We start from the raw sequence: 6,610 nt of genomic DNA on the forward strand, positions 1-6,610 counted from the left end.
TACTGATGGAAGAAGAATATGTGTAATTTGTGAATATTTATGTATTTTATGGATACTGTTGTAAGAATAATATTGGTGCATTTTATCATTTTTTCACTGTTTCAAAAATTGAATTTATGCTGTTAAAAAATAATGAAATTACATCGGTTTCCCACCGCTACAAAACCGGTGTTATTAACTAATATTACATTGGTTGTATATCGCTGCCAAAACTAGTGTTATTAACATATAATATTACATCGGTTTTACACCGTTGATGAAACGGTGTCGTTAAGTGATACTATACCGGTTAATAACCGATTCGAACACCGGTGTCGTTAAGTGATACTACACCGATTTTAACCCGATGTCTAAAATGGCAGACCTTTTACATCGGCTTCATAGACATCGGTCGAAAATGTAATAGACACCGGTGGAAAACCGATGTCTATGAGGGTTTTTGTTGTAGTGAATGTACCCCTAGAAAGATATTTCAAAATTTTCTATCGGTTTATTTTTTCCAAATTATATATATATATATATATATATATATATATATATATATATATATATATATATATATATATATATATACAATCAAAGGAGAAGAAATAGGTATAAGTTAAGGAGTATAAATTTTGCAATTTTATTAACTTCCTTGCATTGCAATATTTATTTTATTCTAATTTAAACTTCTTTACATAATCATGTTATTACTTTATGTTTAACCTTAACTTTAACTTGGGTTGATGCACATCAAAAAAGAGGAGATTGTAAGTAGCCCGTGGTAGTTTTAATATAGTTAACCAAGTTAAGTTAGATTCTGCGTATTTGATCATTATGTAGTGTGCAGGAGCTTAAGAAGAAGTAACAAGAAGGATGGCATAGAAAAAGGAACTGACAGACTCGGTGCATCCGAGTGACGCGAAGGATGTGTGCGACGTCTAAGGGATGAGAAGCCGAGGAGCAAGTTTGCTCGAGGAGAAAGTCAGAGTTGGGTTCGGATGAGCTCAACTCGGGTAGCCAAAGTACCACCCACACAAGAAGAGATCAGCTTATGGGAACTGATTTGCCTTATGCCTTATGGAAGGGGTCTTCCATGGCTTGGAAGGCGCTTTCGATGAACAGTGTGAAAGCGCCTTCCAGCCCATGGAAGGTGTCTTCTCTAGCCATAACCCAAGGATAAAATTCTATCCTCATGAGATAGAATTTATCCGATGGAAGGCACCTTAGACCACCTTGAAAGCGCCTTCAAGCTGTGGAAAATATTTTTCAGGGACTATAAAAAAATTCCTAGACCTAGGAAATATTCAACAACTCTTGTATTGATTTCCTAGTTTATTTCTGAACGTCTAACGAGTGTAAAAAGTTTCTCTACCTTCAAAGAAGGAGATTTTTTAGTGCTTTTCATTTACCTTAGATTAACAACCACCTACGTTGTAACCAAGTAATTCTGACCTTCTTACTTATATTCTTTTAGTTATTCAGTTTATGTCATCTTTAATTTAATTATACTTTCTAACGAAGTTGAAAGATCAGAGGAAAGGTTGAGGTTTTTTTTTTTCAGGGCAATTCCCCCCCCCCCCCCCCCCCCTCCTGTCGGTCTACTTGCACCAACAATATGGTCTGTGTCAATGGGCAACTGGCAATGATGGATCCGGTGCCTAGTGAGTTGGTGAGGAGAGCACAGTGAAGTTCATGTTTTTAATTGAATCATTTGTGACTTAATCAACTCTTAACTTAAATGAGATATTTTAAATAGACTTTTTCAAAATCTATTTGAATTATCCCACTAAAATATATATATTTATTTATTTTAAATTTTAAAAATTATAGATAAATTATATTTATTTATTCTATATATTTTCATCCTATTAATATCATTAATATTAATTTTATTAGTTTGATTTATTTTACTTGTAAAGAGTGAGTATAATTTTGTAACTTTATATCTTTAACCTTCATCTCCCTTCTAAAAAAAATAACACATGTTACCTAATAAACCTTCCCTTCCTCCCAAATAAAGAGAATATAAATATTTCTTTTCCCTTCCCTTTAGAGCTGTCAGACGAGCTAACCTATAGCGGGGCGAGGCGGCCCATGGATGGCTAGTCATTTGGCGGGGCAGGGCGGGCCGACTTGTTATCTTGGCAGGCTGGAAAATCTTCAACCCAATCCAACCCAAGACAGGTTGCAATTTAGGTAGGCCAATGTGCGGGCCCATCAAAAAATTAAAAAATAATAAAAAAAGTTTTATATTTTTAATGTTTTACTTCGGAAATATTTCATCAATCAAATGTAATTAGAAATAGATATTTTAAATGTAAATGGACACAAATGAGTACTTATGTTTGATGAAAAATATTATTTTTATTTTAAATTTATAACAAAGAAAAATAATAATGTTAGGACCCTCGGAGGCCAGCTAGAGGGAAGTGAATAGCCCCTGAACAAAACAAAAAAAAATACCTTGCTCGGACTTATAACTTAAAATAACACTTGCATAAGAATAATAAAAAATTTAAAAAGAAAGAGGCACAGTGAATTACTTGATTACAACCGGGGAGGTTGTTAATCCAAGGCAAAAAAGTACACTAAAAAATCTCCTCCAAAAGGAGAAGTCTCTTACAACAATAAACGCATAGAAAAGAAGCTAAACAAAAAACTAAAAGAGCACAAGTGTTGTTTCTTTGTATTTCTCGTTGTTGTTTAGCTTTGGGAGCAACGCTGCATATATAGCCTTGCTCGGGGCGCATGGAAGAGTTTCAGGCATTTGGAGGGGGATAAAACTTTATCCCCTTCGCAACAGATCGCGATCAAATGTGATCCAGATAAAATTTGATTCTGGATGCCCGGAAGGGTTCCGGGCGCCCGGACCAGGAAATTCAACTAAGTTGATGTTTTCCAATCCGGGCCTTCCGCTCCAGTTTAGCTCACCTCGGTCCGAGTCTTCCGCACCAGTTCCTCTTGCTTGGCTGATCTCAGCCATCCGGAATAGGGTTCACCCGAACCCAACTTCCTGCCTTCTCGAGCAAGCTTCCGCTCCGACTTCTCGTCCCTCGGAAACGTCACGCGCCTCCTTCTCGTCTGTCCGCGTACTCTTCCGCAGTACCTCGTCCCTCAGATGCACCAAGATCATCGGCTCTCTCCCGTGTCATCCTTCTCGCTAATTACGTCTTTTGCTCGACATCCTGTGCTCCTAAGTTCCTGCACACTTAGACACAGGGTTAAACAAACAGGACCTAACCTAATTTATTTGATCATATCAAAATAACCTTGGGGTACCAACAATCTCCCCCTTTTTGATGTGAACAACCCAAGTTAAGTTAGGGTAAACTAACATAAAGTAAAAGAGATAAATTTTGCAATAAAAGTCTAAAAATTAAAAAAGTTAAAACTACTTCCCCCCTAGACTTAATCTTCCCTTCTCCCCCTTTGATCACATAAAAAATGGGATACCAAAAGAAATCTAAAGGTAAATTTTAAAAAAAAAAATAGGAAAATTTTTAGTTAAAATAAATTCTGATTTTCAATTTTTTGAAAAACTTATCAAGTTTTTGAAAATTTTGAAAATAATTTTGATAGCACTTTAAAAAATTGTAATAATTTTTTAAAAAAAAATCTAAGTAAAAAATATTTTTGATATCACCAAAAAAAATTGTAACATCAATAATTTCCTAAGTTAAATAAATTTACAAAAACTAATTTTGTAGAAATAATTTTGGTAAAGTAAAGCTGATACTTCTAAAAAATTTTAATTTTTTTTAAATTCTAAGTTAAAAATACTGAAAAAAATGTTTGAATAACTATTTAAAGTATTATTTAATTACATTTAAATGCTTTATTAGTTAGTTAATTAAATATTTTATTTCATTAATTGGCTTCGAGATTGTGGCTAGGCACTAAGCCTTCTTGGTTATTGGAGCAACAACCACTTTCTAGACAAAACCTCTTAAGGAAATTCAAATATTTAATTTTCTTACTGAAAGTCCTAAGTCTAATTAAAGTTCAATTTAGACAAGATTTTGAAACCCAATATAACTAAGTTAATTAAAAATCTTTTAGGAATATATTTTTGAGAAATTTTCCTAATTTATCCCTTATGGTAATTAAAATACCAGTTTAAATTATTATATTTCCTAATATTTTATTTTTAATATTTAAGCATACATGATTTTTCAAGTCTTCTACTTGTATTTTCAATTCATCATTTTCCAATTTTAACTTTCAAAATCTTCTAATAGGTAAGATTTAGGTAGAATTAATTTTAATTCTTTATTTTCTTTTTCTAATTTGCAACAGTCTTTAAATAATAACTTAACAAATTTAAATAACTTATCGGGAGGAAAAGATCATACCTGACTTACCTTATCGATCTCATTATCCGTAGCTCCCCCTGAACTATTGCTTTCTTCCGATGTCGCTCCCTCTTTATCAATGCTCTCGATGCTCATTTCGGACGAGCTTGCTTTGTTTTCGTCGTCATGATGACTTGCCATTAACGCAAGTTTAGAAAAAACCTCAATCTCTTATTTGGATGACGTTTCGTCCCACGTCGCCTTCAGGTGTTTGTGCTTGTTCATTTGGACAGGCTTCTTGTTCTTACCCTTGTCCTTGTTCTTCAATTTAGGGCAGTTATCTTTAACGTGTCATTCTTCATTGTAGTGATAGCATCAGTTAGTTTTTCTAGATTTAAATAATTTGTTAAATTATCTTATCATCATTACCATTTGGTCATCGTTGAGAAAAGATTCTGAATCTTGTTCGTCCATCGTAGCCTTGAGGGCAATATTGTGCTTCGGCTCCTTCTTCGAATCTGCACATCTCATTTCATGGACTTCAAATGTTGAAAATATTTCTTCTAAGGTGGCAGCTTCTAAATATTTAGAAATATAGTAAGCATCTACTAATGATGCTCACTCGGTAGTTCTAGGAAATACATTAAGTGTGTACCTTAGTGAATCCCGATTGCTTACATTTTCTCTGAGATTCATGAGTCCGATGATTAGTTCCTTCATTCTCGAGTGAAGATGTGCAACGGTTTCTTCTGCTTCCAGTTTTATGTTGCTTAACTGATTCCTTAGCAGATCCCGTCTCATAAGCTTGGCTTCGAACGTCCCTTCGTGTAGCTCAAGGAACTTCTTCCAAAGCTCCTTTGTTGAGTCGTAGGTGCCGATCCGGTTGACTTCTTGTGGTGGTAGAATGCTCAATAAATGGAACTCTGGTTTGCCATTTGCCATGAAGTCGACCTGCTCCTTCTTCGTCCACAGGAATTCTTCCTTTTCTTCAGGTGCTATAAAATCAAATTTCATTATTAAAAGTAATTCAAAGTCAGTTTTAAAGAATAATTCTTTTTTTTTCTAGCTCACGAACTCCCCCTCGAACTTTGGTGGATAGATACTCGGTTCGGCCATCGGCCATCTCGTGTGCTTCGTTCAGCGGTTAGTCCTCTTGAAGCATCTTTGCTCTGACACTTGTTAGAACCCTCGGAGGTCGGCTAGAGAGGGGGTGAATAGCCCCTGCATAAAACAAAAAAAAATACCTTCTTCAGACTTATAACTTAAAATAACACTTGCATAAGAATAATAAAGAAACTGAAAAGAAAGAGGCACATCGAATTACTTGGTTACAACCAAGGAGGTTGTTAATCCAAGGCGAAAAAACGCACTAAAAAATCTCCTTCAGACGGAGAAGCCTCTTACAGCAATGAATACACAGAAAAGAAGCTAAACAAAAAACTAAGAGTGCACAGGTGTTGTTTCTTTATATTTCTCATTGTTGTTTAGCTTTGGGAGCAAGGTTGCTTATATAGCCTTGCTCGGGGCGCCTGGAAGGGTTCCAGGTGCCTGGAGGGGGATAAAACTTTATCCCCTTCGCAATGGATCGAGGTCAAAAGCGATCATGATAAAATTTGATTCCGAGCGCCTGGAAGGGTTCCGAGCGCCCAGACCAGAAAAGTCAACCAAGTTGACTTTTTCCAGTCCAGGCCTTCCGCTCTGGTTTCGCTCACTTCAGTCCGGGTCTTCCACTCCGATTCCTCTTACTTGTGTGATCTCGGCCATCCGGAATAGGACTCATCCGAACCCAACTTCCTGCCTTCTTGAGCAAGCTTCCGCTCCGGCTTCTCGTCCCTCGAAAACGTTGTACGCCTCCTTTTCTTCCGTTCGCGTACTCTTCTGCAGCACCTCATCCCTCAAACACACCGAGCTCGTCGGCTCTCTCCCATGTCGTCCTTCTCGCTAGCTATGTCTTTTGCTCGACATTTTGTGCTCCTAAGTTCCTGCACACTTAGACATAGGGTTAAACACAACATGACCTAACCTAACTTGTTTGATCACATCAAAACAACCTTGGAGTACCAACAAATAAATTGATATAAAACTTAGCTTACATGTATTTCTCAACCTGTAGGTCAGCCCAAGCCCATGGTCGGCCAACCCGCGTGAGTCGCGGGCCTAGGCAGGTCAGCCCGCGACTGGCTTAGGTTGATAAAATTGTAACCCAGCCAGCTTAAATTGTTTGACGAGGTCAGACAAACCCGATGGACCCAATCCAAAGTGACTGCTCTACTTCCCTTCGCTTCCATTAATGAACCTTCACTCATCTCATCTAAACATAGGGTTAAGGCTCA

The sequence above is a fragment of the Zingiber officinale genome, chromosome 5A (assembly GCF_018446385.1).
Source record: "Zingiber officinale cultivar Zhangliang chromosome 5A, Zo_v1.1, whole genome shotgun sequence".
NCBI lineage: Eukaryota > Viridiplantae > Streptophyta > Magnoliopsida > Zingiberales > Zingiberaceae > Zingiber > Zingiber officinale.